A 13,690-nucleotide genomic window follows, 5' to 3' on the forward strand; every position below is an offset into this window, starting at 1 on the left:
CCACATACATCACAGCAGAAAGGCTTCTCTCCTGAATGAATTCTCATGTGTTTGTTTAAAGTTCCTTTTTCGCAAAATCTTTTACCACACAGACCACAACAGAAATGCTTTTGTCCTGTATGGATTATCACGTGTCTGTTTAAAGTTGCTTTTCGACTATAGCTTTTTCCACATAGATCACAACAGAAAGGCTTCTCTCCTGTATGAATTCTCATGTGTGTCTTTAAAGTTCCTTTTTCGCAAAATCTTTTACCACACAGACCACAACAGAAAGGCTTTTGTCCTGTATGGATTATCATGTGTCTGTTTAAAGTTGCTTTTTGAATAAATCTTTGTCCACATAGATCACAACAGAAAGGCTTCTCTCCTGTGTGGATTCTCATGTGTCTGTGTAATAGTGATTTTCCCTTAAATGTTTTGCCACAGTCTTTGCAGCTGAGCTCCATTCCTGTGTGGCCATTCCTACATGACTTAACATTTTTTTTCTTTGTAGAACATTTCTTATATCCAGAGTCTGACAATTGTTTCAGCTCAGACAGAGGGTGATCTACATCATTGTCCTCTTCATCCTCAATGTCTTCAGCCTCTGAAGAAATGGAAGCATCTCCATGATCTTGTATCCTGATGGATTCTTCTCCATCATTCTCTTCTGGAAGCTCTCTGCCTTTAATTTGGTCTGGATAAAGCTGTGAGAGCAGCAGAGACTGTTCATCATCCAGACTCTTTATGAGAGGAGCAGAGACTGGAAACCTGATGGCATTAATCACCTCCTTCCCATTGAGCTGCTCTCCTGGCAGACTGATGTAGACTCCCTCCTGTTCCTCCTTTATGTGGGGGGGCTTTGGGTCGTGCAGGTCATCAGGAGGTCTGTGGTCTGAAGAAGCTTCTTCTTTAACAATCGGCTTCTCCTTAATATCTGCAGGAACACAGAAACGTTAAGCATATTACAAAATATGCATATTAGAAAATATTATTATCTCAGCCTGATCTAAAGCCGATTTTTATTAAGACATATTTAGGACATGTTGTTAGACTAAATTTTTGACAGAACATGCAGAACAGTAAAACAGAATAAAATGACATGACTGTTATAACCCCTGCAAAAACAGTTATTTGTAGAACTAGCTTTTTTACCTCAAAGTGCTGGTGACACGATATTGATGGACTACACTGCCCTGTTTCTAAGATAAGGCCAAAATAAACATAACTTAAATATTGAATTACCTTACTTGGTTTATTGTTGCTAGCGCGTAGTCAGAGTGCGGGCTGACTTACATGAATTAACTTTTTTTTATACATATATATATATATTTATTTTTTATTTTTGCAGCTACTAGTGGCTGGCTTTTATTGACCAAAAAGGACCGCGGGTCAGATTCGAAACCTAAAGGCCTCCAAACATGGATCTCGCTACCCACTATGCCACAAGCTGTAATGCTCTCAATATCCATTGAGTGGAGCATATTCATTCTTAACCAGTCGTACTTGCACATTTTAACAGATTTCTGAGCACATGTACCACATAAAATCAGTCAGTAAGCACAACTTTAATCATATATAAGGCACACCGGTTTATAAGGTACATCATCAAATTTTGAGAAACTTTGAAGACTTTAAGTATCCTTTATAGTACGAAAAACAGTGTAAGACAACTTCATTTTATTGAAATGTAGAGGTTTTGACTATTTTGACATGACAACTACATGACATGACAACTACAGTGTTTTGATATAATTTTCTGATCAATTCCTTCTAGAAACTCACCAGATGATGTAAAAATGTAAAACCCATATATATATATATATATATATATATATATATATATATATATATATATATATACATACATACATACATACATACAGGACTGTCTCAGAAACTTAGAATATTGTGATAAAGTTCTTTATTTTATGTAATGCAATTAAAAAACATGAAATGTCATACATTCTGGATTCATTACAAATCAACTGAAATATCGCAAGCCTTTTATTGTTTTAATATCGCTGATTATGGCGTACAGCTGAAGAAAACTCAAAAATCCTATCTCAAAATATTAGAATATCGTGAAAAAGTATACTAGTAGGCTATTCAACTAATCACTTGAATCGTCTAATTAACTGGAAACACTGCAGGGTTTCCTGAGCCTTGAAAAACACTCAGCTTTTAATTGCATTACAGAAAATAAAGAACTTTATCACAATATTCAAATTTTCTGAGACAGTCCTGTATATATATATATATATATATATATATATATATATATATATATATATTCATAACATAATCGATGGTGGCATGTCGGTTTATAAGAATATTTTTGCCCAGAACAAAAACGAGTGACAACAACTACAGATAACTATGTTCTACTCCTGAAAAAAAAAAAAAAAAAAAAAAAAAAAAAAAAAAAAAAAAACACACCTGCACCGCGCGCTTTGGAAGAAAAAAGGCTACAGAGCGGAGTCAGTATGCTGCGGCTCAGTCAGAAAAGCAGTGAAATACACTTGAGTCACTATCTGTCCTACTGTACTTTCCATTTTTTTTTTCATAATTATTTTTCATTTTCTCCCGTTCTAATCCAATGACTCGGGTCGCGGTGGGGCAGTGCTGAACTCCGCAATTTCAAGCCTTCAGTTCGTATTGATGATTAAAATTATTATTTTACAGCACAGTAGTTATTTGTATAAAAAACGTTTATACTGTAATTGTATTTGTCAAACAAACAATTGGGCCTGTAAAGAGTTTTTTCCCCTGTGGTTTCATATATATATATATATATATATATATATAGAGATATATATATAGAGATAGATAGAGAGATAGAGAGAGAGAGAGGATAGATAGAGAGAGATACACAGAGAGAGAGAGAGAGATAGAGAGACACACAGAGAGAGAGATAGATAGAGAGAGAGAGACACATAGAGAGAGAGAGATAGAGAGAGAGACAGATAGAGAGAGAGAGAGATAGATACAGAGAGAGATAGAGAGAGAGAGAGAGAGAGAGATAGACAGACAGAGAGAGATAGACTGAAGGAGATAGAGACATAAGAGAGATCCAGACTACATGATAGTATATATATAATACATGAATATAAGGAGTAGTACATATATATATATATAGGATATAGATATACATATTAATATATATATAAACATATTATACTTATATATATATATTATATATATATATATATATATATCTATATACACACACAAATGTGTTTGTTTATGTAGCAATAAAAAACTTTTTGTTTTGAAACATACATTTATGCTATCAAAATATTCTATTACTTTTAACCCAACTAAGATTATTTAAACGCACTGGACCATTAATTATAATATTTATAGTTTTAAGCATAAAAGAAAAAAATTGAAAATTAGTTCAATATTCAACGAGTTACAGTTGATTAGAATTGATTCTGCCTGGTCAACACAATACACTGAGCTGAGCTGTCGACTGATAAACTTTCCATCATATCAAGTACAATGGCCTCTGGACAGTGTTCATGGACAAACTGCACAACATTCACTCACACACAACTGATGCTCAGTACCACGCCCGCCGACAGGGGGGGACAAACGGGTCTGTTGTCACGGGCCCAGGACAGAGGGGGGGGGGGCCCAAAACTCACACTCTGACCAGCGCACGCGCGCTGCTTGCAGAAGCTGCATCAAAGCCTCCCTCACGGCAATCTCCTGCTCCCCCTCCCCTCTCCTACATGGCTCAGCGGCGCCAGCCAATCAGCACGCAGGCTCAGCCCGGCCCGCCCACTCTGCTCTCAACACAAACATCCGTGGTGCTGTTCAAATCAGACTCGGAGAGAGAGAGGGACTGCACGAGCGGAAAAACATGAAGAGGGAAAGAAGCGCCATTTGGCTAAAATTTAATACTGTAAATGAAATCAGGTTGTATGGTTTGTAAAAAGCCGGTTAAATTCAGTGTAAACATAACAGATTTATATAAGCACGGGAAAAACAACGAGCAAGAAAACGTCGGGCAGCAGAAGCAGAGAGAGGAGACGAATCTTCTCTGATTGCCCCGACAGACCCACAGACTGACGTCACTGACTGAGGCGTTTCAGTCCTCCAGAGAACATCCAGGTAGATCAGAGTGGTCATCTTCAGCAGCAGTTCATGTCAACTTTCAAAGTAGATATTATCTATCATATGTTACTGAAGCCCACACAGAAAATGTAATTAAGACCTTTTAAGAACTCAGTACATATATCCTATTAAAAAGTGTTAAAGATAAAATAACATTTACTAATCCTTTATTTTTCCTACGACGGGGAAATAAATAGGATTAAAGCAACAGGCAGGTGCACACAACACAGACAAAATTACATAAGGATTGAAAGATATAAGAGGTGGAAAAACACTATGAACACAAGATTAGTATTATTATTATTATTTAATTGTAATAGTAAAATAAAAATCACAAAACCCGGAAGGTCAACAGTTTCATTATACATCAAGCTTAGGGACTGGCTGATATACAGCAGGTCAAAAAAGGCCACATTTTGGCTGTTCTGATGAAGAAAAGATCAACTAGTGCACAAAATTCAATAGAGATTTCCAGGGGATGAAGGGGCAAAAACACTGCGTTGTCCCGGGCCCTAGCAAAGCTGTCAGCTGGCCTGCTCAGCACTACATGCACTCACACTGCGACACCAAAGGCCTCCAATGTTAACCCCCTGCATAAATGTTGTCTTGTCATATGTGCTTTTCTCGTGCTGAGGTATTTTAATATCTCAAACTGTGCCCTTTAAAGGATAAAGTGTGAAATATGCCTTTTTTTTCCCTCTCCCTCCCCAAATGTGGCTCCTATCTTTCATACTAAGCTGCAGATTATGCAAAGATTATTTTGAATATGAACTTATCGGTATTGGAATTGGTATCAAAGTAAAGCAGTCCTTACTGTTGATAGGAGCAGCAGTTAATGGAAACCTGCTATCAGTCTCCTCCTTCACAAGGAGCTGCTCTCCTTCCTGACGGGCCCCGGGTTCCTCCTGTTCCTCCTTTATGTGGAGGGGCTCTGACTCCTGCTGCTCCCCCTCAGGACTCTGTTCTTCAGGAGCCTCTTCTTTAACATCTGCAGCCAACACTGAAACACATTACATGCTTTATCAACAACTAGATCTTTACAATGTTACAACGATGGGAAAGATTCAGTTTAGAGAAAAAGATTTGATCAGCAGTGTAGAGAAAACTGAACCTCAGGAAATGACAGTTTCACCCTAGAAATGATCACCGGTGACTTTAGGGTCATTCTGTTGTGGGAATTCAATGCAATTATATGGTTAAAACATTTAATAACAGCTAAATTCTGCATCGGTATATCTATTTTAAAAACATTAGTAGGTACTTTATCATTTTTAGCTAATTAAGTTATTAGAGCCACTTATGGCTGCAAAGCCAGTTTGCAGAGCCCTGCCAGAATGGGTTGGACAAGGAGAGCTTTAATGAGAGAAGCAGTCAAGGTGACAATGGAAACTCTGGAGGAGCTGCAGAGATCAGCAGCTCAGGTGGAACAACCTGACCACAGGACAAGTTTTCTGGTGTGTCTCATAACTAGAGATGTTATGGGCAAGTGGTGAGAAGAAAGTCCTGTTGACATTTTGGAGTTATTTCCTCCAAAATGTCAACAAATGAGACTAAAACTGATCAAACTGCAAAGAGCTTCCTGTTTGGTACAACAACACCGTTTATCACCCTGACTACTCCATCACCACATTATTGTAGCCATGGCAACAGTGGCCAGATACTAACTATTAAGAATACAAGCGGCCATGTTTGAAACGACTTTCAGACAAGAGGGAATTATAGGTGGAAAGATATAAATGTTTCGGGGTTAAAATGACGATTAAATAATGGGTAAAAAAATACATTTGTGAGGAAAAAACATTTTTTAATATTTTTGGATGGAGATAAAAATAAAAGAAAAAGGTGTGGAGGAACACAATCACTTGTAATTTATATAAAACAGTAAAGAGTTCAAGAAAAACAGATAACCGAAAGAGATTTGATTAAATACAAAGAGATAAAATATGGCAGTTACAACAAATACATTGTTTGTAGCCGAGTAATTGATCAATTATTTAATGTTTTTTATGATTTTGTTGCATTTAGTAGCAGAATTCTATACTTTTAGCAACATATTGTCCCAGTGTTTATTTTATTGTGTTTTGATTTAATATTTCTTATTTTTTTTATTCTCAATTATGGCAGGACTGGTCCTCCATTGTAAAAACAGCCAGAAGAAAACATGCAACCATCTTTTTAGACAAGATAAACCAAAAAGCGTTTTTTTTTTTTTGTTTTTTTTTTGGAAGAACCCAGATGTACTTCCTGTGGCAGCTGAAGAACTTCAACCTGCCAAGGACAATGATGGTGCACTTCTACTCCTCCATCATTGAGTCCATCCTCACCTCCTCCATCACCATCTGGTACGCTGGTGCCACCGCTAAGGACAAGGGCAGACTGCAGTGTGTCATCCGGTCTGCAGAGAAGGTGATTGGCTGCAATCTTCCATCTCTCCAGGATCTGTACGCCTCCAGGACTCTGAGGCGTGCAGGAAGATTGTAGCTGATCCCTTCACCCCAGTCATGGACTAGTTCAGTCACTTCCCTCTGGCAGGAGGCTGCGGTCCATGAGGACCAGAACCTCACGCCACAAGAACAGTTTTTTCCCATCTGCTACCAGTCTGATGAACAAGGCCAAGAGCTTCTTACAAGCTTCTGCGTTACATTAACGCACAGTTTACTGAGTGTATATTACTTCTGTATATATATATATATATATATACTTTATTTTATTTTATTTTATTTTTTGTCTGCACCATCAACACCAAGTCAAATTCCTTGTAAATGCAAACCTACTTGGGGATTAAACTTGATTCTGATTCTGAGACAGACAAGAACTTGATGTTGAATGTTGCTACATGCTAAACTAGCATTAGCACCTCCTAAGCTACAAGCTAAGCTAGCATTAGCACCTCCTAAACTACATGCTAAGCTAGCATTAGTACCTCCTATGCTACATGCTAAGCTAGCATTAGCACCTCCTAAGCTACATGCTAAGCTAGCATTAGCAGCTCCTAAGCAGAGCAGCAGGCTTAGCCAGTTTTCTGGGGGAAAGCCTGCAACGAGTTGTGATGAAGAGGATGAATCCATCAGCTGCTGAAAACGGCTCCTAAACTTTAGCTCCATCCACACAGTTAGCATGAAGAAGGAAATCTCCAAACCTGATGGGTGCAGCAGAACTCTGGGCTGGAAAACATCCCCCATCATTGGTGTCTCCTCTGCTGCGTCCTGCCGCTCTTTGAGCTCCTGCTTCCCTCCAGTTTCTCCGCTGTGCCTCCAGCTGCTGGACTTCTTTCCAGACTTCATCACCTGCAGCAGCTGCTGCTCTTTCAGCCTCACCAACACTCCCGCTTCTGGCCTCACAGCAAAACGAGGACAAAGGACCCGGTGTTGTGCGCAGTTCTGTTCCCCGTGTCGGGAGCGCGCATTGCAGCCAGGGAGGCTGGTCTGACCACTGTCACGTCACTTCTGATTTCTCGGTTAAAAAAAAGAAATTAAAAAAACTCAAGTCAATGTTTTCAAATTTACTTTAATCGGTAGCTGTTTCCAAAATTGTAAAATAAAATTATTAAAATAAGGTCTTTAAACACATACTGTATAGGCCTACTGTAAAAAATCATGTGATGCACATTTGCATTATTGATTGAAGGAATAGCATCTCTAATAAATCTCTAATAAAAGGTCTGATCTACTAGTAGAATGATTATTTTTTAATGATTATAATGATGGACTTGAATCACTTCTCAGAGGACGAACTTCCTCAATCCATTCTAAGTCTAAAATGATTCCCATAATTTCTCCTGTATAAACTGACACTCCATCAGAAATTCTTTTACCTTTCTTAATGTTGAACTCTGGAACAATAAATGACACCACATTATTGCCATTAGAGTTTTTGGAAGCATCTGTATAAACTTGGACATATCCATAATAGTTATTGTCTAAATATGATTGTACTGAATTTGAATCTAAAAGGTTTTTCTTTTCGCTTTTCTCCAACACAGTAAAATCAACAACACTATTAGGAAATAAAGACGGATGAACTGATGAAAGAGGAACTGTTTGACCGATATTTGTATAAGCTAAATCAAAGTCTTTTATATTTTCTATATCCCAATCAAAAGAATTTAAATAATTTTTTTTCCTTTTCCCAACTAGGTTTTAAAGTATCTTGACATGGATGATTTTCCTTATGTCCCTTTAAATGACACCAATCATAAGTCTTTAACTGTGATCTTCTAAGATGAAGTGGTAACTCTCCCATTTCTACTAGTAAAGCTGGCGGAGTTGTTCTTATAGCTCCTGTACATAATCTCAAGGCTTGATACTGGATCTAAATTCTAAAGTAGTGTTTCTGATGCTGATCAAAAAGCTATAATGCCATAATGAAATACCGACCTTATTAAATTGGGTATATATATTGCTTTCAATGCTTTTCTTTCAGCACCCGACTTACTCCCCACCAAACACCTTATTACATTTAAAACTCTCTTACACTTATCCAATGCTTTTTGAATATGAATTTTCCAAGTAAGTTTTTCATCCAACCATAAACCCAAAAACTTAAATTCCTTTACACTTTCTAATTGGCTTTAAGATTGGAACTATGACTGCTTCTTTCCATGCCATAGGTAAAAAAAAAAAAAAAAAAAACACTTCCCATATCTTATTATAGAATTCCAATAAAACCTTTTTAGATGCATTACTAAGCTTATTAACCATAATATAAGTAATATTATCTTTTCCTGGAGATCTTTTGATTTCCTTAAAGCATTTTGTAATGAAGAGGTCTTCATTACTGGGACTGTTTTATAAAAGTAATTTGTATTGCACTTTAAACTTGCACTTTATTTAGCACAGCACTTTGAGCATGGATTTGCACATCAATAACCCTTTGCACACAAGAAGTTTTAACTATTTATTGAATATTTGATATTTTAATAATTAGCATGTAGCTTTTGTTTCAGGCTCTGCACAGCTGCTCCTCTTTAGGAAGTGTTGATGTCTGTGAAAAGAGAAGAATTGCTGTTTAGAGCTAAGGTCTACTGTTCAGAAACTTAAGCCAATAGTGGTGTAAAATCTGTTCAAAGCGGGAGTATAAAGGAAGTGTTAGGACTTGGTGACTTACCTGTTTGTCTATGTCCTCTCCAGGGTGGTTCTTCTTCTTCTTCTTTATGAAATGTTATTGGTTGGGACGCAACAAATGGTGCATTACCGCCACCAACTGGTATGGAGTGTGGATCTGAACGGCTAATACATACAGTATTTATACTGAACAAAACAAATCACAACAAAATCAACAAAACAAAAACAACAAAACCAAAATAAGATTCAAATCCTCTCAATTACATTAATTAATCTAAAACAATTACATAGCACTTATCCCTTCAATTCTTTCTAAGGATTTCTATTAATTCAAAGTGTATTCTTTCCATTTTAAGATTTTGGACCATTTCCCTCCTTTTCCTTTCATACTTCTTACCATAACGTGTTCGATTGTTTCTTGTTGCTCGCAGAAGAAACAATGTTTACCTATTTTGAATACAAATACTTCCCCTGGGGTCCTGGGGCCTGTTTCAATAAGGAGGTTCAACCAACTCTGAGTTAAAACTTGAACTCTGAGTTAACTTAGCCTGAGATGGGAAACTCTGAGTTTTGGGTTTCAGAACAGCTGAAATGAGTTAGTTCAATCAACTCTGAGTTGGCTGACTCTGAGTTAAGTGCATGCACCACAACTATAAAAAGCCATTATCAATGGAGCGCAGATATTACGAGTCACCATGGCAACAGTGTCAGACAAAAAAAAGGTGTGCATATTTCTCACCAGCAGAACTGGATGTGCTTATGCAAGCATATGCAGAATTTGAACATGTATTTAAAAAAAAGCTAATTAGTAAGTAGACCAATACTTTCTAGAGACAGTAATTATTACATTAATCTAATTAGACTTGTTGAAAAGAAAATTTGTAGTTAGTAATTAAGAACTATTTTAGAGTAACTTACCCAACTGTTATAATATCAGAGGTGAAACTGGAAGAACAGTATTTTAATAAACCTAATTTAATTTCCATGGATAGGTGCAATCCTGCAGGCATCAAAAGAACATGGCAGCAGCTGAAAATGAAATATAAAAACATACTTCAAGCAGGTAAGCCTTGAGCACATCATAGGAGTAGCTACCTGGCTTTACAAACATTTGACACATTAAATGACTAAATGGCATTCAGTGTAGCATTTTTGACATATGTCTAAATGTTCATTCTCATTTGACTTCTACTCAGCCAACAGAAAGAAGGCAGAGGCTCGTAAAACAGGGGGAGGACCTGCACCACCACCCCTGACAAAAGCAGAAGAGATGGCCCTGAGCCTAAATGCTGGAAGGCCAATGGCTGAGGGAATTCCTGGAGGGACTTCATCAGAGCCAGTCACTCCAGAAGATTTAAGTGCCTTCATAAAATGTAAGAGGTCTACCTACAGTGTTGTTTTTTTATATAGACTGAATGTGATATTTCCATTTATATTACTTTGGGTTGGGTTTTTTGTTGGTCCCAACAGATTCGGATGGTAATATCTGCCTCTTGGAGCCTCCTGTCCCAACAGTACCCCATACAGTTGTCAGTAGCCTACTCCATACACCATCAATTATGACAAATAGTATTATAAAGTGTACTCTATGAAATGCTCAGCTTCACAGGATGATGGGAATGAAAAAACCGTTTCTGCTGCCACAGACAGGCGTACAGGAGTAATTTTATTATTATATGTCTACACATCAAACAATCTACACATTCACATTTATATGTGGAGTAGCCTATAGAATCCAAGTCTATATCTATAAATGGTCATTCTTATCTCTACCCCCCAGAGTTATGGAAGAACGGCAGGAGGAAGGTCCATCAACTTCTGGTGCACAGATGGACACAGTTCAGTGATTTACAGTAAATGCCACAGTTTCATTCTGAATTTTAGACTACATTCATGATGTAACTCTAATCTAATGTATTTTCAGTTGCCAGTTAAGGAGTTATATAGACTTCTTCTTATTAAAAAGATAGAAAAAAACAGCAAAGAACTTGTATACTTGGACCGCCAGATCCAAAAGGCAGATCTGGAAATCAACATTCTGAAACTAAAGCTAGAGGTGAATTCTAGGAAATATTGAAACTATTTTAAAATCTTTTTTTTTGTTTTCTTTTTTTTTTTTAGCAAATATCACATCATATAAATTGCTGTGATAGGATAGGCATATGACAAAAAAATCCACTCTGGGCCTCAAAATCCTTTCCCGACGTAAATGTAACTCCCTACGAAGTAATACAGCCTCTTCGTCAACAGGATCATCCATAAATGGACATGCCATTTAATTCCCTTTGATGCGCTCTGCGTGACTGAAATGTGCCCAATGAATATGTCCCCAAAGAATCAATGAGGTGTTTAAACACCACTTCTGCTTTAAAAAAGGGGAGGAGACCAAAATAAACTCTGGGTTTTCTGAAGAAAACCTGCTCCCGACCAGGTTAGGTTCACAGAGTAAATTGCCATGGTAACTGACTCTGAGTATAAGTTACCTCTCTTTAAGAAATGGGCTTGACTTACTCTGCTTTCTCAGGTTTAACTTACCTCCCTTTCTGAAACAGAAAACCCAGAGTTTCCCTCATTTCAGGGTTAACATACTCAGAGTTTTCACTTAATCTCCTTTCTGAAACAGGCCCCTGGCTGACGCTACTCAGAGTGTCTCATTATCCACAGTAAAACAAGTACTGTACTGACATGGGCTGAAAGGCCACTCTGGCAGGAAGAAACAAAAGTCAGATTGAAGTTTCCAATCACACACATGGACTAGGGAATTAATGTTTGGAGACATGTCCTGTTATCACTTCCACCTCTTCTTGCGTCAATAAAGAGTTTGTTTTACTGATGGCATGATGTTGACTTTATTTTGGGATGTACAGTCTTGATTGTTACAGCATCACATGAACTAAAATACAACATAAACTCATTGTAACAGCAAGACAGCAAAACAAATAAAGTTACATAACATGTAAACATACATGCTGGCTGACCCATGCGTAGAAGTAGAAATGAGGAAATCAACCAATCAGGCATCCTTTGACTTTCTCCAACTCTTCTTCTTCTTCTTGATTTTTATTGGCGGTTGGCAAAAAATGTTTTGGTGAGCATTACCGCCACCAACTGGTATGGAGTGTGGACCTTTCTCCAACTCAAAGCAGCCCCTCTGGCTATAACCCATCTCACGCTTCACAACTGGCAAGCCTCTCACACAGGTGTGTACCTATCACAGGTGTGCCAGCAGAACCAATTTGCCCCAACAAAGTTCCCTCCTTAGATTTTCAAAATAAGGGACTCAATGACATAAATCTGCATAATGCAAAGGAAAATACATCAACTGAAATTATGGCAGTAAAATTATCAGAAAGGCAAAAATAAAAATGAATCTATTTTTTTATATATATATATATTTATTGTTTTCAACAAATTAACAAAACTGCAGGACAGTTATCAAAATACAAAGATATGCAGAACATCGATCAGACTGCAATGACTAATTGGCGTCGGTAGACGCTGGCTTTGAGATCTTCTACAATGACATCATTAGTGAATGAATCCAAACAAGATTGCAGTTACAAATAAATTCCAGAGTACAGCTGCCCAACTATAATTTATGTAACCATAAAAACAACAAAAACAGTGATACCCTGACCCAACCCACCCCAAGTTATCAAGGATAGAAGATAGAACAGCAAAAAAGATAGATGGGAAAGAAAGAAAAAATAAATAAATAAATAATAATAATAAAAAAAATAAAAAATGAATCTATTCTAATATGGATTACACCTAATAAAAATGCTGAGTGGATAACCCGTCTACTTCAACCAACAGAGGTTGATAAACTTCAGGGTTTTGAAGTTGTATAGCAAACAACTTAATGAAGCAAGCAGGATGGCCAGTCAGAATAGAAAAGCTTTGGATTGGATTTTAGCAGCATGGGAGGAGTGTTTGGTGACCATAATCCTATGAATGCAGCTCCAGAAGGATATTTCATGATGTGGTTAAACTGATTAATCTTAAAGTACTGTTGACACCTAGTGGGTCAAATCAGAACAACACATACACACAGCCTGCTGTTTCTAAACGGTCTGTTGCAGATGTGAAACCACATAAAATGTATTTTTTATTTACACAGGACAGGTCAATGATGTTGTGTTCTGTTCTATTTCTGGTCTGCTTCTCTTACTATGTCTGCAGGCTGCTGCTCTTTTGCCAAAATAAAATACCAAATGCTGCGCTCTGTTTTGGGAACCCTGGGAACTTTCATGATTGGCTCAGGAACCAAGAAGTAAACGTGGACTACACTCTGAACTGAAGTAGTTCTGGACCGGACCTCTAATTTTGAAAAGAGAAAAACGTGACTATGACATTATTGATGAGAGAACCGATTGTTTATATGGAGGATTACTTCCATCCCAGGTGACAAATGAGAATGACTTTTGTTATTTTACTGCAAGTATCTTACCTATTGCTCCTTTTTTCCCTGCTGACTGCTTTGTTGGATATTTCTGCCTTTAACTTTTTATCTCTTAGCCAAAACT

The 13,690-nt window shown here is 37.4% G+C and overlaps 1 protein-coding gene and 1 long non-coding RNA gene across 2 annotated transcripts in view; one reads left to right on the forward strand and one right to left on the reverse strand.

Moving 5' to 3' along the window:
• LOC105921678 (NLR family CARD domain-containing protein 3) overlaps nt 1–13,690 on the forward strand; it is a 1,041,521-nt gene that overhangs the window by 995,415 nt on the left and 32,416 nt on the right. The window lies entirely within an intron of this gene.
• Nucleotides 11,989–12,528, reverse strand: LOC118557888. Its single transcript, XR_004928081.1, has 2 exons — nt 12,291–12,528; nt 11,989–12,192 (listed from the first exon to the last, which is right to left on the reverse strand). It is a non-coding gene; the product is annotated as an uncharacterized LOC118557888 (long non-coding RNA).

This window comes from Fundulus heteroclitus, chromosome 24, assembly GCF_011125445.2.
Source record: "Fundulus heteroclitus isolate FHET01 chromosome 24, MU-UCD_Fhet_4.1, whole genome shotgun sequence".
In the NCBI taxonomy this organism is placed as follows: domain Eukaryota; kingdom Metazoa; phylum Chordata; class Actinopteri; order Cyprinodontiformes; family Fundulidae; genus Fundulus; species Fundulus heteroclitus.